General features: G+C 43.7%; 1 pseudogene across 1 annotated transcript in view; it reads right to left on the bottom strand.

Moving 5' to 3' along the window:
• LOC310791642 (asc-type amino acid transporter 1-like) overlaps positions 1-24,968 on the bottom strand; it is a 557,867-nt pseudogene extending 532,899 nt beyond the window's left edge. The window contains exons 1-4 of the transcript in view: positions 24,824-24,968; positions 23,873-23,882; positions 23,220-23,329; positions 22,051-22,266 (exon numbers count right to left, since the gene is read on the bottom strand). The product of the transcript in view is annotated as an asc-type amino acid transporter 1-like (transcript). The remainder of the gene's footprint in view (positions 1-22,050; positions 22,267-23,219; positions 23,330-23,872; positions 23,883-24,823) is intronic.
• Between the last annotated feature and the right edge of the window lie 1,263 nt (positions 24,969-26,231).

The raw sequence follows: 26,231 nt of genomic DNA, 5'->3' as shown, positions 1-26,231 counted from the left end.
ACCACAGAGACATACAGGAGTTAATGTGTAATATCAAACACCACAGAGACACACAGGAGTTAATGTGTAATATCAAACACCACAGAGACATACAGGAGTTAATGTGTAATATCAAACACCACAGAGACATACAGGAGTTAATGTGTAATATCAAACACCACAGAGTCATACAGGAGTTAATGTGTAATATCAAACACCACAGAGACACACAGCAGTTAATGTGTAATATCAAACACCACAGAGACATACAGGAGTTAATGTGTAATATCAAACACCACAGAGACACACAGGAGTTAATGTGTAATATCAAACACCACAGAGACATACAGGAGTTAATGTGTAATATCAAACACCACAGAGACATACAGGAGTTAATGTGTAATATCAAACACCACAGAGACATACAGGAGTTAATGTGTAATATCAAACACCACAGAGACATACAGGAGTTAATGTGTAATATCAAACACCACAGAGACATACAGGAGTTAATGTGTAATATCAAACACCACAGAGACATACAGGAGTTAATGTGTAATATCAAACACCACAGAGACATACAGGAGTTAATGTGTAATATCAAACACCACAGAGACATATAGGAGTTAATGTGTAATATCAAACACTACAGAGTCATACAGGAGTTAATGTGTAATATCAAACACCACAGAGACATACAGGAGTTAATGTGTAATATCAAACACCACAGAGACATACAGGAGTTAATGTGTAATATCAAACACCACAAGGACACACAGGAGTTAATGTGTAATATCAAACACCACAGAGACACACAGGAGTTAATGTGTAATATCAAACACTACAGAGTCATACAGGAGTTAATGTGTAATATCAAACACCACAGAGACATACAGGAGTTAATGTGTAATATCAAACACCACAGAGACACACAGGAGTTAATGTGTAATATCAAACACCACAGAGACATACAGGAGTTAATGTGTAATATCAAACACCACAGAGACATACAGGAGTTAATGTGTAATATCAAACACCACAGAGACACACAGGAGTTAATGTGTAATATCAAACACCACAGAGACATACAGGAGTTAATGTGTAATATCAAACACCACAGAGACATACAGGAGTTAATGTGTAATATCAAACACCACAGAGTCATACAGGAGTTAATGTGTAATATCAAACACCACAGAGTCATACAGGAGTTAATGTGTAATATCAAACACCACAGAGACATACAGGAGTTAATGTGTAATATCAAACACCACAGAGACACACAGGAGTTAATGTGTAATATCAAACACCACAGAGACACACAGGAGTTAATGTGTAATATCAAACACCACAGAAACACACAGGAGTTAATGTGTAATATCAAACACCACAGAGACACACAGGAGTTAATGTGTAATATCAAACACCACAAGGACACACAGGAGTTAATGTGTAATATCAAACACCACAGAGACATACAGGAGTTAATGTGTAATATCAAACACCACAGAGTCATACAGGAGTTAATGTGTAATATCAAACACCACAGAGACACACAGGAGTTAATGTGTAATATCAAACACCACAGAGACATACAGGAGTTAATGTGTAATATCAAACACCACAGAGACATACAGGAGTTAATGTGTAATATCAAACACCACAGAGACATACAGGAGTTAATGTGTAATATCAAACACCACAGAGACACACAGGAGTTAATGTGTAATATCAAACACCACAGAGACATACAGGAGTTAATGTGTAATATCAAACACCACAGAGACATACAGGAGTTAATGTGTAATATCAAACACCACAGAGACATACAGGAGTGAATGTGTAATATCAAACACCACAGAGACACACAGGAGTTAATGTGTAATATCAAACACCACAGAGACACACAGGAGTTAATGTGTAATATCAAACACCACAGAGACATACAGGAGTTAATGTGTAATATCAAACACCACAGAGACACACAGGAGTTAATGTGTAATATCAAACACCACAGAGACACACAGGAGTTAATGTGTAATATCAAACACCACAGAGACACACAGGAGTTAATGTGTAATATCAAACACTACAGAGACACACAGGAGTTAATGTGTAATATCAAACACCACAGAGACATACAGGAGTTAATGTGTAATATCAAACACCACAGAGACATACAGGAGTTAATGTGTAATATCAAACACCACAGAGACACACAGGAGTTAATGTGTAATATCAAACACCACAGAGACATACAGGAGTTAATGTGTAATATCAAACACCACAGAGACATACAGGAGTTAATGTGTAATATCAAACACCACAGAGACATACAGGAGTTAATGTGTAATATCAAACACCACAGAGACATACAGGAGTTAATGTGTAATATCAAACACCACAGAGACATATAGGAGTTAATGTGTAATATCAAACACTACAGAGTCATACAGGAGTTAATGTGTAATATCAAACACCACAGAGACATACAGGAGTTAATGTGTAATATCAAACACCACAGAGACATACAGGAGTTAATGTGTAATATCAAACACCACAAGGACACACAGGAGTTAATGTGTAATATCAAACACCACAGAGACACACAGGAGTTAATGTGTAATATCAAACACTACAGAGTCATACAGGAGTTAATGTGTAATATCAAACACCACAGAGACATACAGGAGTTAATGTGTAATATCAAACACCACAGAGACACACAGGAGTTAATGTGTAATATCAAACACCACAGAGACATACAGGAGTTAATGTGTAATATCAAACACCACAGAGACATACAGGAGTTAATGTGTAATATCAAACACCACAGAGACACACAGGAGTTAATGTGTAATATCAAACACCACAGAGACATACAGGAGTTACTGTGTAATATCAAACACCACAGAGACATACAGGAGTTAATGTGTAATATCAAACACCACAGAGTCATACAGGAGTTAATGTGTAATATCAAACACCACAGAGTCATACAGGAGTTAATGTGTAATATCAAACACCACAGAGACATACAGGAGTTAATGTGTAATATCAAACACCACAGAGACACACAGGAGTTAATGTGTAATATCAAACACCACAGAGACACACAGGAGTTAATGTGTAATATCAAACACCACAGAAACACACAGGAGTTAATGTGTAATATCAAACACCACAGAGACACACAGGAGTTAATGTGTAATATCAAACACCACAAGGACACACAGGAGTTAATGTGTAATATCAAACACCACAGAGACATACAGGAGTTAATGTGTAATATCAAACACCACAGAGTCATACAGGAGTTAATGTGTAATATCAAACACCACAGAGACACACAGGAGTTAATGTGTAATATCAAACACCACAGAGACATACAGGAGTTAATGTGTAATATCAAACACCACAGAGACATACAGGAGTTAATGTGTAATATCAAACACCACAGAGACATACAGGAGTTAATGTGTAATATCAAACACCACAGAGACACACAGGAGTTAATGTGTAATATCAAACACCACAGAGACATACAGGAGTTAATGTGTAATATCAAACACCACAGAGACATACAGGAGTTAATGTGTAATATCAAACACCACAGAGACATACAGGAGTGAATGTGTAATATCAAACACCACAGAGACACACAGGAGTTAATGTGTAATATCAAACACCACAGAGACACACAGGAGTTAATGTGTAATATCAAACACCACAGAGACATACAGGAGTTAATGTGTAATATCAAACACCACAGAGATACACAGGAGTTAATGTGTAATATCAAACACCACAGAGACACACAGGAGTTAATGTGTAATATCAAACACCACAGAGACACACAGGAGTTAATGTGTAATATCAAACACTACAGAGACACACAGGAGTTAATGTGTAATATCAAACACCACAGAGACATACAGGAGTTAATGTGTAATATCAAACACCACAGAGACATACAGGAGTTAATGTGTAATATCAAACACCACAGAGACATACAGGAGTTAATGTGTAATATCAAACACCACAGAGACATACAGGAGTTAATGTGTAATATCAAACACCACAGAGACACACAGGAGTTAATGTGTAATATCAAACACCACAGAGACATACAGGAGTTAATGTGTAATATCAAACACCACAGAGACATACAGGAGTTAATGTGTAATATCAAACACCACAGAGACATACAGGAGTTAATGTGTAATATCAAACACCACAGAGACATATAGGAGTTAATGTGTAATATCAAACACCACAGAGACACACAGGAGTTAATGTGTAATATCAAACACCACAGAGACATACAGGAGTTAATGTGTAATATCAAACACCACAGAGACATACAGGAGTTAATGTGTAATATCAAACACTACAGAGTCATACAGGAGTTAATGTGTAATATCAAACACCACAGAGACACACAGCAGTTAATGTGTAATATCAAACACCACAGAGACATACAGGAGTTAATGTGTAATATCAAACACCACAGAGACACACAGGAGTTAATGTGTAATATCAAACACCACAGAGACATACAGGAGTTAATGTGTAATATCAAACACCACAGAGACATACAGGAGTTAATGTGTAATATCAAACACCACAGAGTCATACAGGAGTTAATGTGTAATATCAAACACCACAGAGACACACAGCAGTTAATGTGTAATATCAAACACCACAGAGACATACAGGAGTTAATGTGTAATATCAAACACCACAGAGACACACAGGAGTTAATGTGTAATATCAAACACCACAGAGACATACAGGAGTTAATGTGTAATATCAAACACCACAGAGACATACAGGAGTTAATGTGTAATATCAAACACCACAGAGACATACAGGAGTTAATGTGTAATATCAAACACCACAGAGACATACAGGAGTTAATGTGTAATATCAAACACCACAGAGACATACAGGAGTTAATGTGTAATATCAAACACCACAGAGACATACAGGAGTTAATGTGTAATATCAAACACCACAGAGACATACAGGAGTTAATGTGTAATATCAAACACCACAGAGACATATAGGAGTTAATGTGTAATATCAAACACTACAGAGTCATACAGGAGTTAATGTGTAATATCAAACACCACAGAGACATACAGGAGTTAATGTGTAATATCAAACACCACAGAGACATACAGGAGTTAATGTGTAATATCAAACACCACAAGGACACACAGGAGTTAATGTGTAATATCAAACACCACAGAGACACACAGGAGTTAATGTGTAATATCAAACACTACAGAGTCATACAGGAGTTAATGTGTAATATCAAACACCACAGAGACATACAGGAGTTAATGTGTAATATCAAACACCACAGAGACACACAGGAGTTAATGTGTAATATCAAACACCACAGAGACATACAGGAGTTAATGTGTAATATCAAACACCACAGAGACATACAGGAGTTAATGTGTAATATCAAACACCACAGAGACACACAGGAGTTAATGTGTAATATCAAACACCACAGAGACATACAGGAGTTAATGTGTAATATCAAACACCACAGAGACATACAGGAGTTAATGTGTAATATCAAACACCACAGAGTCATACAGGAGTTAATGTGTAATATCAAACACCACAGAGTCATACAGGAGTTAATGTGTAATATCAAACACCACAGAGACATACAGGAGTTAATGTGTAATATCAAACACCACAGAGACACACAGGAGTTAATGTGTAATATCAAACACCACAGAGACACACAGGAGTTAATGTGTAATATCAAACACCACAGAAACACACAGGAGTTAATGTGTAATATCAAACACCACAGAGACACACAGGAGTTAATGTGTAATATCAAACACCACAAGGACACACAGGAGTTAATGTGTAATATCAAACACCACAGAGACATACAGGAGTTAATGTGTAATATCAAACACCACAGAGTCATACAGGAGTTAATGTGTAATATCAAACACCACAGAGACACACAGGAGTTAATGTGTAATATCAAACACCACAGAGACATACAGGAGTTAATGTGTAATATCAAACACCACAGAGACATACAGGAGTTAATGTGTAATATCAAACACCACAGAGACATACAGGAGTTAATGTGTAATATCAAACACCACAGAGACACACAGGAGTTAATGTGTAATATCAAACACCACAGAGACATACAGGAGTTAATGTGTAATATCAAACACCACAGAGACATACAGGAGTTAATGTGTAATATCAAACACCACAGAGACATACAGGAGTGAATGTGTAATATCAAACACCACAGAGACACACAGGAGTTAATGTGTAATATCAAACACCACAGAGACACACAGGAGTTAATGTGTAATATCAAACACCACAGAGACATACAGGAGTTAATGTGTAATATCAAACACCACAGAGACACACAGGAGTTAATGTGTAATATCAAACACCACAGAGACACACAGGAGTTAATGTGTAATATCAAACACCACAGAGACACACAGGAGTTAATGTGTAATATCAAACACTACAGAGACACACAGGAGTTAATGTGTAATATCAAACACCACAGAGACATACAGGAGTTAATGTGTAATATCAAACACCACAGAGACATACAGGAGTTAATGTGTAATATCAAACACCACAGAGACACACAGGAGTTAATGTGTAATATCAAACACCACAGAGACATACAGGAGTTAATGTGTAATATCAAACACCACAGAGACATACAGGAGTTAATGTGTAATATCAAACACCACAGAGACATACAGGAGTTAATGTGTAATATCAAACACCACAGAGACATACAGGAGTTAATGTGTAATATCAAACACCACAGAGACATATAGGAGTTAATGTGTAATATCAAACACTACAGAGTCATACAGGAGTTAATGTGTAATATCAAACACCACAGAGACATACAGGAGTTAATGTGTAATATCAAACACCACAGAGACATACAGGAGTTAATGTGTAATATCAAACACCACAAGGACACACAGGAGTTAATGTGTAATATCAAACACCACAGAGACACACAGGAGTTAATGTGTAATATCAAACACTACAGAGTCATACAGGAGTTAATGTGTAATATCAAACACCACAGAGACATACAGGAGTTAATGTGTAATATCAAACACCACAGAGACACACAGGAGTTAATGTGTAATATCAAACACCACAGAGACATACAGGAGTTAATGTGTAATATCAAACACCACAGAGACATACAGGAGTTAATGTGTAATATCAAACACCACAGAGACACACAGGAGTTAATGTGTAATATCAAACACCACAGAGACATACAGGAGTTACTGTGTAATATCAAACACCACAGAGACATACAGGAGTTAATGTGTAATATCAAACACCACAGAGTCATACAGGAGTTAATGTGTAATATCAAACACCACAGAGTCATACAGGAGTTAATGTGTAATATCAAACACCACAGAGACATACAGGAGTTAATGTGTAATATCAAACACCACAGAGACACACAGGAGTTAATGTGTAATATCAAACACCACAGAGACACACAGGAGTTAATGTGTAATATCAAACACCACAGAAACACACAGGAGTTAATGTGTAATATCAAACACCACAGAGACACACAGGAGTTAATGTGTAATATCAAACACCACAAGGACACACAGGAGTTAATGTGTAATATCAAACACCACAGAGACATACAGGAGTTAATGTGTAATATCAAACACCACAGAGTCATACAGGAGTTAATGTGTAATATCAAACACCACAGAGACACACAGGAGTTAATGTGTAATATCAAACACCACAGAGACATACAGGAGTTAATGTGTAATATCAAACACCACAGAGACATACAGGAGTTAATGTGTAATATCAAACACCACAGAGACATACAGGAGTTAATGTGTAATATCAAACACCACAGAGACACACAGGAGTTAATGTGTAATATCAAACACCACAGAGACATACAGGAGTTAATGTGTAATATCAAACACCACAGAGACATACAGGAGTTAATGTGTAATATCAAACACCACAGAGACATACAGGAGTGAATGTGTAATATCAAACACCACAGAGACACACAGGAGTTAATGTGTAATATCAAACACCACAGAGACACACAGGAGTTAATGTGTAATATCAAACACCACAGAGACATACAGGAGTTAATGTGTAATATCAAACACCACAGAGATACACAGGAGTTAATGTGTAATATCAAACACCACAGAGACACACAGGAGTTAATGTGTAATATCAAACACCACAGAGACACACAGGAGTTAATGTGTAATATCAAACACTACAGAGACACACAGGAGTTAATGTGTAATATCAAACACCACAGAGACATACAGGAGTTAATGTGTAATATCAAACACCACAGAGACATACAGGAGTTAATGTGTAATATCAAACACCACAGAGACATACAGGAGTTAATGTGTAATATCAAACACCACAGAGACATACAGGAGTTAATGTGTAATATCAAACACCACAGAGACATACAGGAGTTAATGTGTAATATCAAACACCACAGAGACACACAGGAGTCAATGTGTAATATCAAACACCACAGAGACATACAGGAGTTAATGTGTAATATCAAACACCACAGAGACATACAGGAGTTAATCTAGAATATCAAACACCACAGAGACATACAGGAGTTAATGTGTAATATCAAACACCACAGAGACAAACAGGAGTTAATGTGTAATATCAAACACCACAGAGACACACAGGAGTTAATGTGTAATATCAAACACCACAGAGACACACAGGAGTTAATGTGTAATATCAAACACCACAGAGACATACAGGAGTTAATGTGTAATATCAAACACCACAGAGACATACAGGAGTTAATGTGTAATATCAAACACCACAGAGACATACAGGAGTTAATGTGTAATATCAAACACCACAGAGACACACAGGAGTTATTGTGTAATATCAAACACCACAGAGACATACAGGAGTTAATGTGTAATATCAAACACCACAGAGACACACAGGAGTTAATGTGTAATATCAAACACCACAGAGACATACAGGAGTTAATGTGTAATATCAAACACCACAGAGACATACAGGAGTTATTGTGTAATATCAAACACCACAGAGACACACAGCAGTTAATGTGTAATATCAAACACCACAGAGACACACAGGAGTTAATGTGTAATATCAAACACCACAGAGACATACAGGAGTTAATGTGTAATATCAAACACCACAGAGACACACAGGAGTTAATGTGTAATATCAAACACCACAGAGACACACAGGAGTTAATGTGTAATATCAAACACCACAGAGACATACAGGAGTTAATGTGTAATATCAAACACCACAGAGACATACAGGAGTTATTGTGTAATATCAAACACCACAGAGACATACAGGAGTTAATGTGTAATATCAAACACCACAGAGACATACAGGAGTTAATGTGTAATATCAAACACCACAGAGACATACAGGAGTTATTGTGTAATATCAAACACCACAGAGACATACAGGAGTTAATGTGTAATATCAAACACCACAGAGACACACAGGAGTTAATGTGTAATATCAAACACCACAGAGACACACAGGAGTTAATGTGTAATATCAAACACCACAGAGACAAACAGGAGTTAATGTGTAATATCAAACACCACAGAGACACACAGGAGTTAATGTGTAATATCAAACACCACAGAGACACACAGGAGTTAATGTGTAATATCAAACACTGCAGAGTCATACAGGAGTTAATGTGTAATATCAAACACCACAGAGACACACAGGAGTTAATGTATAATAATCAACACAACACCACAGAAATATCTACTACTTCCTCGTTTGCATGAGGTGCATGCGCTGTGTGCAGTCATAAGTGCAGCCCATAAAGCCCATAACTGCGCATAAGTTGCGCATGATGAGGATATGTTTTCAGGGAAGTGACATTGACAGTCAGGTGACACCTCTTTGGAAAGCTTGCAATGTTTACCATACGATTGCATTGAGTTTGGAGTCTGCAATACCACCAAACATCCATTAGATGGGAGCAAAAGACTGTGTATGAAATTGAAGCTCAGCATTATAGCTCGCCAATATATCGTCCAGTGCTGTCTGTTTTGATGGGATAAGCGCTTGGATGGACTCAAAGGACTATGAAACAGTGAGTAAACCATATTTGTTGTTTTTGATGACAATCACTTGATGGAATGTTGAGACAAAAACACAACATTTGACAGGTTGACTCTGAAGTGTTGAAGTTTGACTGTGTGATTGCAAAGGGGCTTACTGTACATGAGCTAGTTAAGTCAGAATATCATATGCCGTATATACCAATGAAAAGTGTCGCTTCTCTAATTTCTGATGATATCCAAGATGGCGGGCTGGACTGTTGTGATCCAGGAAGACTGTTGCATTTATTTAATTGTATCCCTTATCTTTACATGGCTCTCATTTTCTAACTAAAATGTTAAAATTATTGACAAACCATTGTTTTGGACAAAATACACTTGGAGGGTTGAATTGGTGGCGTACAGGCCTCTTAAATGTGAAGCATTTGGAAAAAACAAAGATAGCTTTTAGTTTTAATGTACTTTTTACATGCAGTGGAGCAGGGCTGGACTGGGACCAAAAAAGCTACCTGCCATGTGTCAGACAGGCCCACAATTTCGAATCGGCCCAATTTTTCGAGCTCGCGCTCGCATGGGTTGGGGATTTACTTATAAAGCCACATGTTATGACCCGGTCTAGGGGTTTTAGGCGTAATGATGTTGCAGTATTGAATAAACGTGCCCAGTGAGAACTCAACGTTTACTTATTAAATAGACATAAGTACAGTACTAAACATAACAACACTGATTTTTTTTTAAACGCAAATACAAGTGTATTGATTGTTGTCATGTTGGCGTCCCTCCCTACCACTAGGAAACAGTATTGTTATAGGTGAAACTATAAAACTAAACTAAAACTTAGATACTCAAAACCAAAAAATATAGAGTAGATTACTTTATTAGATTTACTTATAATATAGCCACACAAACATTTCCCATATGTCTGATGTATCTTTCCCCATAGTCTGTTACAACTCAACTCATTCCATGCATGTGTTTGATGGAGCAAGCAAGCAAGTCATTGGAAATCAAATATTGTTTATAAGTTACTCTAATAAGCACAGTTTAGATATTAATCTAAACGTTATAAAAACATGAAAATCATAACGTTGTTGTTGCCGTTTAACCCACCTGGCTACCACCATGAATAACGTTACGTTAGCTAGCTCACTCATCGATTACCTAGCAGTGTGCACCAATCCTAAAAGTTGTCATTTTGTTGAAATTAAGTAGTGCTTGGTCGATCATATGTACGCCGAATTTACCAGCAGGCTCTACGAATTTGTGAAGGCCTTTAAGGTAGTTTTCTACCAGGTAGGTGCGATTGCCGATATCAAGGAAGGCAGTGTGTTAAATTGCCACATTTTCTAATAGAGTTTGGCGTGTACCGCGTCAAGGCTACAAGCCAGCCCAGAATCCTATCGCTTGGTCAAATTCAAATAGCTGCCACACTTACCTCAAACGAGTGAGACGCAGACGACGCCGCCGATGTGAAGTCAGTGATTTTAATCCGTTTAGGTGGACGGTGGTGCCATGATGCAGCGCTACTTTTCAAACACTGTGATTGAAGTGAGTGACAGACAGTTGCTATGGGCTGGCCCAATTGTACGTGGACCAACGTTGATTGGTTAGAGGGCCACTCCAGAGACCATGTGTCAATGAATCATTCATTATTGACGCCTGAATGGGCCGCTACCGGCCCAATCAAATACATAATACATACTTTTTCACCAACCTGACCGGCCCACTAGCGAGCGGCCCACCGGCCATCGCACCGGTAGACTTACATTGCAGTCCAGCCGTGCAGTGGAGTCGGGTTGAGCAGAGTTGGGGCGGATTAGCCCCGCTATGACTCTTCCGGTTATGACGTCATCGTCTACCCTACACGAGTCCCATCTCCGTACATAGACTTGCCTGCGACTTTGGCTCCCAAGCTGTCTAAAACAGTGAGAAGCCTTTTACAAGTGTCACAGAAACATTTCAAAGCCACATACTAGAGAAGAAGGGTTCATAGCTTCTGGACGGCGGGGTTTGAAAGCTCGACGCTGCTCATAAATGCCTCTTTTCATCTGAAGTCTCTGCTGGTGATATTATTTTTTCCGGGTTAGAGCCCAGCCGTCACAGCGCTCAACAGCGCCACTCTGGTCGGAAGCTCGGTAAAAAATAATATCACCAGCAGAGACAGGAGAGAGCAGCTGTCATTTTCATTTCGATGTGTGATCACACAGTGTATGAGGATTTTATTGGAATGTATGGATGCACAGTCCATAATGGAGACCATTGAAGACATAATTTGTCGGTGTGGACTTGACATCATGCAGATGCAGGCCAGACATATGATGCTGCCTCTGTGCTTCAGGGGAAGATGACAGGGGAGGCAAAAAGAATAGATAAAAACCCCAAAGCTCTCTCAATACACTGTGTCAACCACAGCCTCAACCTCCTACTGCAAGAGGTCACGTCAAAGTGTCCAATGGTGAGGGAGCCGCTCTCTCTTGTGCATGACATCCACCAGATGATGTCCTCCTCCCCAAAAAGGCTGGATAGCAACCGCCAGGGCCGGTTTCAGAACAAGATGACTAGGGATGCATCCTAGATAGGAAGGGGTGCGCATGCACGGGCTGACCGACCCGGGTGGCCGGCCGAAATTTGACATGTTATTTTACTAAAAATACTGCATTTTACCATAATTTCAAGTAGAATGATACCAGCCAAGCAAGAATATTTCAAGTGTTTCAAGTGCTTTACTGAAATATTTGGACCATATAATGATAATACAATTATCTCAACCTTAAAAGGTTACATGTGCCAAAAAGCCATAAATTCGAATCAAAGAACAAAGAAAAACAACAATTATAATTCAAGTTTAAACAGTAAGTGTGCAGCTGCAGCATTTATTTAAAAAAAAAGCCCAAAAAAACACTATTTTCAACTGAGCATGCAGACAATTAAAATAAGGGTGCAATGCATGCTTTTGCACCCCTGTAAAACCGCGCCTGGCAACCGCGCCTTGAAACCCCTCTCTATGCCCAACGCGCGCGCGCGCGCGTGTGTGTGTGTGTGTGTGTGTATAATGCGTACGTGCATGCATTGGCAGTGCACATTGTGGCAAAAATCTAATCTAAATCTACACTGGCTGCGTCAGACTGTTGTAATCAATTCCATTTACTTTGTTAGCCTGTGAAATGTCCTTCCTTATTTTTTTAATCAATAACCATAAAGACAACTTGCAGCTCAGCTACTCCAGATGAAGTACTCATACTTGTACTGCAGTCATCCTCTCAGACGCTGTCTCCTACTGTGTCTCTAAGACCAGCAGGTGGTGCTGTTTCATAATTTCACAGCACCTGAGTCCAGCTTATTTCAGCCAGCAGCTTTCAACAGCTCAAGAGAATATAATATAATATAATATAATATAATATAATATAATATAATATAATATAATATAATATAATATAATATAATATATAATATAATATAATAGAAGATAATATAGTATAATAATAGAATAGAATAGAATAGAATAGAATAGAATAGAATAGAATAGAATAGAAGTTAATCACTTTAACTTTCAGACTGTGGTTCAGCATGGCTCTGCCGTGCAGAGCTGTAAACACACAGACTGACTTCCTCCACTGCAGAGGCTGCAGCACATTCAGCAAGACGGACACTTCCTTTTCCTCAAACACCTTTTCTCTTTATTCAGATTTCTTTTGGGGGAACAAAGAACAAACATCAAAACAGAGAAAATATAATAGTGCCGCAGGAATGAGTCCAGAAGACCTGCATGTTAACACTTCAGGTTTCTACAGTATGTGTAAAAGTCAATGGGGTTTTTGTATGGGGATTTTGGTTAAATGTTTGAAATAAGGTCTGTGTTAACAACATTTTATGAAACAGAGAACTTTGTGTTGTGCAAAGATACTCTTCACAAATGAGGACCACTTTTATGATTTTAGAAGCGTAAATGCATTTTTCCCCTCAATGCGATTTTTAGAAAATGCTTCAAAAGTCATAAAAGTGGTTCTCATTTGTGAAGATGATATATTTTGCTGAATACAAAGTTCGCTGTTTCGCAAACCTTTGTTAACCACAGACCTTATTTCATGCATTTAATCAAATTTCACAATACTTTTACACATAGGAACCAGGAAGTCCCCCCCCCCTCCTCTCCCACCCCTCTCCTCCTCTCCTCCCCCCCATCACCAACCCACCCCCCCCTCCCCCCTCCTCTCCTCCCCCCCATGCCACCTCCTCTCCTCCCCCCACCACCCCTCCCCTCCTCTCCCCCCCCCCCTGCCACCTCCTCTCCTCCCGCCCCTGCCACCTCTCTCCCCCCACCACCCCTCCCCTCCTCCCCCCCCACCACCACCACCACTCCCCCCCTCCGCCCCCCCACCACCCCTCCTCCTCTCCCCCCCCCACTGCCCTCCTCTCCCCGCCACCTCTCCCCCCCACCTCCCCTCCCCCCCCCCCCTCCCCCCCACCCCTCAGCACCCCCTCCCATCCCCACCTAACCACCAACCCCCCCCACCTCCCCCCCCCACAGACCCAGACCGCCCTCTCACCATCACTGAGGAGGAGGTGCGCCGGTCGTTCCTGCGTATCAACCCTCGCAAGGCGGCCGGCCCGGACGGCATCCCCGGGCGGGTCCTCAAGGCCTGCGCCCACCAGCTGGCAGGCGTATACACAGACATTTTCAACCAGTGTCTCTCCCTCCGACGAGTTCCCTCCTGCTTCAAAGCAGCGACAATCATCCCCATTCCCAAGCAGCAGAAAGTGACCAGCCTCAACGACTGGCGCCCAATAGCCCTCACACCAATAGCCAGCAAGTGCTTTGAAAAGCTGGTCATATCAAAGATCCGCCCCACACTCCCCCCGGACCACGACCCGCTACAATTCGCATACCGCCCAAACAGGAGCACAGCGGATGCAGTAGCACACGTGCTCCACACCGCCCTGTCCCACCTGGAGGGGAAGGACACCTATGTAAGAATGCTGTTCGTGGACTACAGCTCAGCATTCAACACCATAGTACCCTCCAGGCTGGTAAGCAAGCTCAAGGACCTGGGACTTAACACAGCAATGTGCGACTGGATCCTGGATTTCCTGACAGACCGCCGCCAGGTGGTGAGGGTGGGCAACCTCACCTCCTCCCCATTGACCATCAGCATAGGAGCGCCCCAGGGGTGCGTCTCCAGCCCCTTCTGGTACGACCTCTACACCCACGACTGCGTGGTGACTCAAACCTCTAACACCATCGTGAAGTTTGCAGATGACACAGCAGTCGTGGGGCTGATCTCGGGGAGCGACGAGACGGCCTACAGAGAGGAGGTGGGGGCCCTGGAACAATGGTGCCAGGACAACCACCTCTCTCTGAACGTCTCCAAGACCAAGGAGATCATTGTAGACTACAGGAGTGGGGGGGGCGCACACCCCCCAATCACCATCAACGGCACAGTGGTGGAAAGGGTGGACAGCTTCAAGTACCTGGGAGTCAATATCCACCAGGACCTGACTTGGGCCGGCCACACCGCCACTGTCGTCAAAAAGGCCCAACAGCGAATACACGGACTCAAGCGCCTGAAGAAATTTGGGCTAAGGAAAGAAATCCTCAGGGACTTCTACAGAGGCACCATTGAAAGCCTGCTGACTGGCGGCTTCACCACCTGGTACGGGAACTGTACCACCATGGACCGCAGGGCGCTACGGAGAGTGAGACGCGCGGCCCAGCACGTAACAGGATGTGAGCTGCCAGATCTGCATGAACTGTATAAACAGCGGTGCCTCAGGAGGTCCCTGAAGATCATCAAAGACACAAACTGTCATGCCCTCAACCTCTGCCTCCTAGTCTCTCTCGCCCCCTCCTTTCTGTTGTGATTACAGGATTGGAGCCAGGTGTGTGGAGCTGATCTCCAGCTATCGCAGCTGCCAAGCATCACCAATCAGCAGGCTTCATATACCCAGCCCAGACGTCAAGACACTGTCAGATTATCTTCTCACCTGCATGGAGAGGAACGTCTGCTGCTCCAAATCTGACTACCTGCGCCAATCCTCCCCTGTCTGTCTGCCTGCTCGCCCTCTGCCTGGACTTCAGCCTACCTGCTCTCTGCTCGCCTGGACTTCAGCCTACCTGCTCTCTGCTCGCCTGGACTTCAGCCTGCTTGCTCTCTGCCAGCCCGGACTTCTGGATGTCTGCTCGTTCACATACCTGGACTCTAGCCTACCATCCTGCAACCTGGGTATCTCGTCCATCCGGACTCAACCAATAACATTTAAATAAACAAACTGTGTTACAACTTGATATTCTGTCTCTGTCTGTCTCTGCCCTTGAGTCCAACAAACAAAACCCTAACACAAACCATGCCCACAACAGCCTGTTCTCCCTGCTACCCTCAGGGAGAAGATACAGGGTTCCGAAAGCACGCACAAATCGCTTGAGGAACAGTTTCTTCCCGCAGGCCACGAGACTCCTTAACATACACAAATAGTGTAGTAGCCGCACTGTACCGTACTGTAGCTGCTACCATTACGTATGTCTAATGTTTAATTGTATGTTTAATAAGGAATATGCTATTTGCACCTGTATGTCAAATACGCCGAATTTAAAATGCCGAGTTTAATTGTATGTTTAATAAGGAATATGTTATTTGCACCTGTATGTCAAATACGCAGAATTTAAAATGTTTAAGCACGTCTAAAGTATGCACCCGACACGTGCACCTATGTGCAGTGAATATGCCACTGTCTCTGACTTGTCTTATCACTATACTGCCTTATTGCTTGTTGTGTCTCTTGTTGTTTTTGCACCCATATGCCCTGTTATATTTGTACTATTTGCACTATGTTGTAAACGGAGTCCACAGCACAAGAATTTCACACGTGATACTTGTACCATGGAGTGACAATAAAAATCTTGAATCTTGAATCTTGAATCTTGAAGTGCAGGGACTTCTGCCTACAAAGATCCGTCATCCCTGTGGTACTATGAGAAATAGAAAGTTTGAAGTCTGAGCTCTGAGATGATTTTCTTGGGCTGAGGCTCGTTGACAGCAGACCATACAAACTTTTCATTCAAGCTAAATCTTCAAAAACAGCATAGACGTAAGTGATATAGTAAAATTAAAAATACTATATACAACTAAGCAAGGAACAGAAAAAGGCCATAAAACTCTTCAAACGTAATTTAATTGCATTTTTCTTTTCGTTTTAAGGATGTTGGTTGTTAGGGTTAGGGCAGCGTTTCTCAAACTCTGGGGCACACCCCCCTGTGGGGTGCAGTGGCATTACAGGTGGGGCGCAGAGACACGGAACCAATGTTTTGACCATTTTGACGTGCAGGTGTGCTTTTGCCGTCTGACTTCTTTTCACAGCGGAGGAATAAACAAACCCTGCTTCCGTAGTGACAGACTTTTGTGACAGACACAGAGTGGAGTGTAACAGTTAGTGTGCAGTCAGAATGACATCACATTCATTCATTTCAGACAGAGTGGAGTGTAACAGTTAGAGTGCAGTCAGAATGAAGAGACATGTGACACGGGCAAAAAGAAAAGCAGGCGATGCTTCCAAGACAAACAAGAAGACGGAGTCGGGTGACAGACGGTAATCAACCAAAACAACACAAGGCAAGAAGAAAATATGATGACGTGATCTTGCTCTGAGTTTCACAGTGAATGTGGTAGGAGATGAGAGACCAGTCTGTGTTTTACGTCTGAAAACTCTGGCAGCGGACAGTATGAAACCCAACTAATTAAAAAGACAAATATGTGTTCTTTTTTGGACAGATAGAACTTTATTGATATCGTTCTAACAAAGTGATTGCACATTTTAATAGATTTTTTGTCTGATGAAGCAATATGGTTAACTTTATCGTCCTTGCAATTGCGATTTCTGTTTGATTTTTCTTTATTATTTTATGTGTGAAAAAGCACAGATGGAGAAATCTCTCAAAATGTCACCAAAAAGTCATACATTTGAAATGGAAGTTGTTTATTTGGCCAATACTGAAAGAATATAGAAAGGAATGCTCATGATCTTGATCAGTTATTTCAATCAAAGTTAAACTTCGACCATTTTATTACAATTTTGTTGGGGCGGTGCGGCATGAACATTTTTCCTCCTCCAAAGTGGGGCGTGACAGAAAAAGTTTGAGAACCACTGGGTTAGGTTTAGGCAAGTAAAACAACTTGGGTAAGGTTAAGCTTAGGGTATGGTAGCCCCAAAGTGACCCTACTCTACTCTGTGTACTGTATACACTCGTGCAGTATACAGTGTACACAGTATACATAGTACAGTAGTAGGGTTACTTTGGGGCTAAATCAAGTCAAGTCAAGTCAAGTCAACTTTATTTATAGAGCACGTTTACAATGACTAGAAGCCAACCAAAGTGCTTCACAGATAACAACACTAAAATATGGAAAACAAAAAGTACAAATACAACTGCTACAGAGCAAGGTGCAATACAAAGTGCAACAGATACAAATAATAAAATAAACAAAGACTAACAGACAATAGGTTGCCAGGAGGCAGGCTCAACTCAGGTCGAAGGCCAGGGAGAGAAGGTGCATTTTAAGCATGGATTTAAAAGCCTCTAGGCTCTGGGCTGATCTAATGTGGAGGGGGAGGCTATTCCAGAGCCTATAGGAGCTGCTATAGCGAAGGCTCTGTCCCCTCTAGTCTTGAGCCTGGTTCTATAGGGACTAGAGCATGTGAGCGGAGCGGAGCGGTGATAATTACTGCTCCTCGCTCCCGGAGCGGTCCTTTCCACCCGCTCCAGCGCTCACATGCCGCTCAAGACCGCTCCGCTCCAGACGGGGACTGCCCCCTAGTCCGACACCTCATGAGTCCGACACCTCACAAGTCCGAAAAATGGCCCATTGGACAGACATCTCGTTAGTCCGACAGCTCGTTAACCCGACAACGAAAATCTCACTAATCCGACAGTTCATTAATCCGAAAATAATGTGCTCTGACTGCAGCGCAAATGGCACATTTCTCTGCTGGTTTTCTCTCCTTCTTTCTCTCTCATCCCCTCCCTCCCCCTCTCTCTCCCTCCCCCCTCTTTCTCATGAACATAATGAACCTGCTGTGGGAGGAGACGTTTGGGGGGAGGCATTGCGCAATCATGTAGGCTCTTTCACACCGGCCTTGAAAGCCGAAAAATGCACGGAAAATAGGATTCGCGCCTCCGATGTGAAAGTCGTGAACGCGCTTTGGTGGACAATTGTTTTACGCCTTTTGTCCCGTGACAGTAGGTAGTCACAGCGCCGGGTTACCTGGCAACCCGCCTCCATTTGAAAGCGTTGTCGCAGCAAGCCGGAAAAGGTGATTCATAAAAAAATGACAGGGGAAATCACCTCATGTATCAAGAAAGTGCAGGAGTGAAAGTAAAAAAAGTAGCCTATACAATCATGACTGCAGGGACGCCAGGAGGAATGCTCCGTGCGGTTAGGCTTTATGCTCAAACGATGTTGACATTAGGTAAAATTAACGGATATAATAATAAGCTTCAGAGAGCTATAGCTGTCTGTGGCGAGTTGGTCTGAGGTTATTCCCTCTCGAAATCAGCTCTGTGCATTCCCTTACAAAAACTACTAACGTTAAGTAGTCATGTGCATTTATAGCCTATACTATTCCCCCGACGAGCAGACTGCAGCTGTTTGATATGCGGGCGGTCGTGTATCATCCCAATTTTAGTAGGACACCATATCGATCTGCCCGCCCACCATGCGAGTGCGCCTATCCTCCCTGCTCAGCGGACTAGGAGAAGCAGGGAAGTCTTGTTGTTGAATGAATTTGTTCATCATACAGTAGCCAGGCTATACTAACCTATGAAAATATTAATTTGGGCTAGGAGGAGCAGGAAATCCCTCCGCTCGCCTTTCAATCCGGGAGCAGGGGATTTCACCTGAAAGTACACAGCAGCATGGGAATGTGGCCGTACTGCTTGGCTCTGTGTGAAAGCAATTTCTGTGGCGAGGGTGCGAGCTTTGCGGGACTCCTAAACGGCAATTTTTGCGCGATCTGTGTGTGAAAGAGCCTTGTAGGCAGACTGATTGAAGTATATGCGCTGTGCGTGCGCCGTCATCACCACCGACCAAAAGCCATTGTTTTTACCTGGGAGTCGGGGGGGGGGGGTCTCGCCAGCTAGGCGAGTTAAGTTTTACCCCTTATTTCATTCTTGTTAAATGTTGTGCTTCATTCCCTCCCTAGCCCTGTATGTCGTGCGTAAAAGGAGAGGAAGAGTCAGAGGTTTTACTGGCAACTTACCTGTGGGAGCATCTCTCTGTGCCAGTTTTGGGGTAGCCCCTCTTTAGTGTGGAATCGTTGCTGTGGACTGTATTTATTGCAAGCTTTGCATGCCATCCTTTCACGTGTGCCGTGCTGTGCATAATCCTATTACTGTTTGATCTATGTGCTTTTGTAGTGGTTCGCCTAATCTTAACACAGGGGGATAGACAGTCAGTCCCTCGGTGACAAATGGAACCCCATAATTCACCTGTGATTCCTCATGTAGGCTATTTTAGCCTTGTTACATTCATAAAAAATCAAGCTGGCCTCTATTTTCCATATTCGTGTGTTGTTTGGTCTCCGACAGAGCCCTTTCCAGGCTGGTTTATTACAATAATGTTTTTGATCATTCAATAATCAGTAGGCTATACTGCACTGCTATAGGCTATATACAGTATAATGGCCTGATGACAGGCAGTAGGATACGTCCAATGCAAAAAAAAATCCCTCAGCCGCCATAACGACACACACAAACACACACACACACACACACACACACACACACACACACACACACACACACACACACACACACACACACACACACACAGAGGGCGCAGCCATACAGTTTCCAGGTTTCTACAGTGAAATCATCAGGAATAGGCTACAGGATTTTTTCTGTGATTTAGGGAACTTGAGAGTAACATGACTCTCTGATTATGAACTCTGATAATTTGTTATGACTGTTATTGAAGATCATGATCAGTATGATCAGTAGGCTATATATACATATTGTAGCGATGTGGGTTTGTCAGTAAACATGGGTTTGTCTAGTTGTCACGTTAGTCTGGGGTTGACATGTCTGTGGGGATTTACGGGGGTACGTAAAGGCAGCATACCAGCCAGTGGGTGTGGTGGAAGATAGGGGTTCACCTGTGATTGGCTGGGGGAAGGGGGAATGTGAACGGGAGAGCGTCAGCTCGGGGGTGTTGAAGTGGAGCCTGAGGAAGGAGGCTGTGTGTGTTGGGAGCTGCGAAGCTAGGAGAAGCTAGCTGGGTTTGGGTGTGTGTTGTGGTGTTGGTTTTGGCGTGGACCACGGCTGACAGTGGTCCCCGGTTATAGCGATCCACAATAAAGTGTGGTGACAAGAACCTGACTGTTCGACGGCTTTGTGGGATTACTACATTGGTGTCCAGAAGTGTAACTACGAACTTTGGTCGCTCGTCTCGCACGAGGTTCCAGCTAGCTGCAAGCTAACTGAGCTGGATTCGCCTCGGGTAGTTAGCTGAGGTGCTAACGTTGAACACGGACTGTTACAGCTCGCCGCGGAGGTTCCAGCCAGCTGCAAGCTAATTGGTCTGGATTTCCCTCAAGTATAGGTCGGCTTGAGTGCTACAGTTGGCGTGTGAGGAGACGGCGCGGAGGAAGGTCGAGGAAGAGGAAGCTACAGAGTGAAAATTAACGCCTTGGAGGATCGGCCAGGCGTGGGCGGCTAGCTGTGTCTGCTAGCTGCTGAAAGGTTAGCTGTGTCTGCTAACTGCTAAGAGGTTAGCTGTGTCTGCTAACTGCTAAGAGACTAGCTGTGTCTGCTAGCTGATACGAGGTTAGCTGTGTCTGCTAACACTACAAACACCACGTGGCATGGCGCGCGTTGGTGGACCCTCGTCGTTGGATGGGGGGGAAAAGGAGCTACCGACTCCGGAGTTCAGCTCGGTACTGGCCGGCATGGAGGCCCGCCTGGAGCAGAAGTTCAGTGCGGTGCTTGCCGGCGTGGAGGCCCGCCTGATGCAGGGGATCAAACGGCTGTTGGAGGCGACGCCTGCCTGGGCAGAGGTGCTTATGAAGCTACTGAGGGGGGCCACGCAGCGCGGAGAACGGCAGACGGAGGAGCTGCAGAGACTGTGTTGGACTTGTGGAGCACAGGGTCATCTGGCGAGGTGGTGTCACAGCGTTCCTTCGGGGCAAACCAGGTACGCGGAGCAACGGTACTGGGGGCGCCCGGGTGTCTGCTGGTCATGCGGTGCGTTTGGACATCTAGCCAGGGAGTGTCAAGAGGCTGTCGGAGACCGGAGGACAGCGGGAGAGGAGAGACGTGCCGGCGGCGGGCAGGTGAGACTCTGTTGGAGTTGCCGTTCACCTGAGCACTTAGCCAGAGAGTGCACTGAGACTTTGGGGGATGGAGGAGACGCACAGCCGGGGGAGCAGCCGGAGCAACAGGCAGCGGAGCGGCGGAGCAGTGCAGAGCCGGTTATTCAGGTCAAGAGAGTGTGGGCTGTGTGTCCAGATGGACGGGTGTTGCTAACGCCGGAGGAGCCTAGCTGCTCTGCAACCCCCACGGTAGAGGACATCATCTGCAATGCTGTTACAGTCGGGAGAGCAATGCTCGTGTCTCCGGGTGAGCGAGAGGGGTCAACGCCGGAGGAGCCAGCCCAACCTGACTGCTCCACACCCCCCACAGTGGCTGTGCAGGAAGCCAAGGTGGAGATCGCCGTCGTTGGTGTTCCCCCTGCTGTCCTGCACACACCGCCCCCTGGGGGAGGGGGACGGGAGGACGAGCGCGTGCAAGAGGCGGAGGAAGTGGAGTACTGTGTAGGCGTGGACCTGACGGACAACGACGTGACCATCATGGATGTCGACGTGGATGAGTGGAACTACAGGCAGGAGGAGGACGCTGACATCAGTCCGGTGCTCGCGTGGGTGGCGGCCGGACGTCGGCCCCCTGTGGAGGAGATTCGCATGTGTTCCGGGGCCACGAGGGGACTGTGGGAGATGTTTACCGACCTGCGTCTGGATGTAGATGGGATTTTGGAGAGGAAAGGGGGGGGAGGAAAAAGGGGGTTCCAGGCGGTTGTACCCAGCTACCTGCGGGGATTGGTGCTACGGTGGGCACATAGGGCCCCCAGATCCAGTCCCCCCGGATCCGGTCATTTCGGAGCTGAAGAGACACTCCGCCGTGTTCGTACATTTGGCTACTGGGGCAAACACAAGGGGGACGTGCGGAGCTACTGCAGTGCGTGTGATGACTGTAGGGCACAGAGGGGGGACCGAAGAGAGTCACCCTGCGAAGGACTAACCCCATTGGGGGTTGGGAGGGACTAGAGTGCTTCAGATGGGACAGAAGCTTTGAAAGGGGGGATCGAAATGGTGGTGGTTTAAATGAATGGAAATGTGTGTCGAATTTAAATGAATGGGAAAAGAGAAACGAAAGAATTGAAATGTGAGTGAAAATGAGTGTAAAAGGAAAGGGGGGAAATGTCAATGATGTAGATGATGATGTGTGAAAAAAAGAAAAAGAAAAAGAAAAAAAAAAAAAAACGTGTAATGTTGATGTTGTTGTTTACTGTGCCACAAGTGTTTGTTTAAAAGGGGGGGCTGTGTAGCGATGTGGGTTTGTCAGTAAACATGGGTTTGTCTAGTTGTCACGTTAGTCTGGGGTTGACATGTCTGTGGGGATTTACGGGGGTACGTAAAGGCAGCATACCAGCCAGTGGGTGTGGTGGAAGATAGGGGTTCACCTGTGATTGGCTGGGGGAAGGGGGAACGTGAACGGGAGAGCGTCAGCTCGGGGGTGTTGAAGTGGAGCCTGAGGAAGGAGGCTGTGTGTGTTGGGAGCTGCGAAGCTAGGAGAAGCTAGCTGGGTTTGGGTGTGTGTTGTGGTGTTGGTTTTGGCGTGGACCACGGCTGACAGTGGTCCCCGGTTATAGCGATCCACAATAAAGTGCGGTGACAAGAACCTGACTGTTCGACGGCTTTGTGGGATTACTACAATATATATAGCCTATATATATATATATCCTTTCCAAAAAAATCTGAATATCATGGAAATACCATGGGTGACCGTGGGCTTCAGCGGATTGTCAAGCAAAGGCGATCCTAAAATTGGGTGGAGATTCAGAGGGAGGGGACTGAGGCTGGAGTCATAACTGAGAAGTAACTGCTGATTTATTTCACACTATTCTAATTTCTTGAAATACAGTTTTTGGGGTTTCCTGGAGCTGTAGGCCAAAATTATGAAAAATGAAACAAATAAAGGCTAGAAATATTTCACTTTGTGTGTAATGAATCTATAATCTATGAAAGTTTCACTTTGAATTATGGAAAAAAACTAACTTTTCCATGATATTCCAATTTTTTGGAAAGGATCTGTATATATATATACATATATATATATATATATATATATATATAGGCTATATATATATACAGATCCTTTCCCAAAAATTGGAATAACAAATGTTATTATTCTTGACAATTTGGCAGTGCTCTGAAAGACACAATAGGCCTATATAAATAACGCACGTCGGATCATAAATTAGACCTCCGTGTCAGCAGGCCATTATATAGCCTAGCAGTGCAGTGCCATGCAGCCTACTGGAATTATTGAATGATCAAAAACATTACGTTCATGAGAGAGAGAGGAGGGAAGGAGGGGTGAGAGAGAAAGAAGAGAAAACCAGCTGACACACCCTCGGGAGCACGGCCCAGGGGCCCTGCCTCGGGGTGTGGTGAAGGATCTGTCCGAGGTGCTGAACCGGCCAGAGCGCGAGTATCCAGGACGCGCGGGGCCAGGCCATCACTATCCATGGTGCTGAACGGAGATCCCGCGCTCATAACAGCGGCGGCAGACAATAGCCTATAGAAATTGCCATGACATAACCTTACTGATTTACTGTGATTTACTGTGATTTTCTGCACCTGGTTGGCAATATAACCACTTCTGCTTGCTGATCGTTGCCTTGCTGTTGCTGTGCCCTGGCTCCTGTTCGAGATATACTGAAAGACTTCAGTGGAGTTTTCCCTGTGTAAACTCTGCCAAGAAACTTTAGTTAGTTGTCGGCCGTCCGACATCCAGTATAGGCTAGATTTAGCTTAAAGCTTAATTGCTGTTCTTTGTTTATTTGTTCATTTTGTTCAAGTCTAAGTAAAACAACATTTATTTGATTCCTGCCTCTGTTGTCTCTGCTCCTGGGTCCAAATACACTCTCACAGCCTAACACCAGCAGAGACATTTGCCATTTTGTAGGCTACATTCAGTCTAGACTGAATGAGAAGTGACTCTTGCGCTGCTGTCAGAGCCATTATTTTCTGACTAATGAGCGGTCGGATTAGTGAGATTTTCGTTGTCGGGTTAACGAGGTGTCTGTCCATTGCATTTTTCGGACTCACGAGGTGTCGGACTCGTGAGGGGTCGGACTAGTGCCATGGCACCCTCCAGACTGCTCCCCGCTCGATACAGATTTCACCCGCTCGCACTCACCGCTCCGCTCCGCTCAAAAGAATAAAAGAGAGGCCAGGGTGTTTTCATTTGCGTTTAAACGCCTGGGCAATGGGCATTGCTCACTACAAATAACATGAGCTCAGCAAAGTCGGCTGCATGTTCGTTTCTCTTCCTTCTCATCTCGCAGCAGCGGTACTGAGTGGGTGATCGGTACCGCTCTGGTCCCCGCTCCCCGCTCAAGCCAAAATCCCCCCGCTCCGCTCCCCGCACGCTCCACGCTCCGTTCCGCTCACATGCTCTGATAGGGACCTTCAGCAGCAGCTGGTCAGCTGACCTCAAGGCTCTGGGTGGGGTATGGTGGTGCAGGAGCTCAGTGAGGTACGGTGGAGCCAGCCCTTTAGGGCTTTAAAAACAGTCATCAGGCATTTAAAATCAATGTGGAAGTGGATGGGGAGCCAGTGGAGTGAGGCCAGGATTGGTGTGATGTGGTCGCGCTTCTTGGTGCCAGTGAGGAGTCGGGCAGCTGCATTTTGAACCAGTTGTGACGGAGTAGTGACTGATCCATGCCAACATACAGCCAATTACAGTAATCTAGCCGAGTTGTTCTGAAGGCATGGATCACCCTCTCCAGGTCCCTCTGGGGAAGGCATTGGTCT

The sequence above is a fragment of the Poromitra crassiceps genome (genome assembly GCF_964638095.1).
Source record: "Poromitra crassiceps genome assembly, chromosome: 16".
NCBI classification, from domain to species: Eukaryota; Metazoa; Chordata; class Actinopteri; order Beryciformes; family Melamphaidae; genus Poromitra; species Poromitra crassiceps.
The sequence above is the reverse complement of the archived record's forward strand: the minus strand, read 5'-3'. Positions and strand labels throughout refer to the sequence as shown.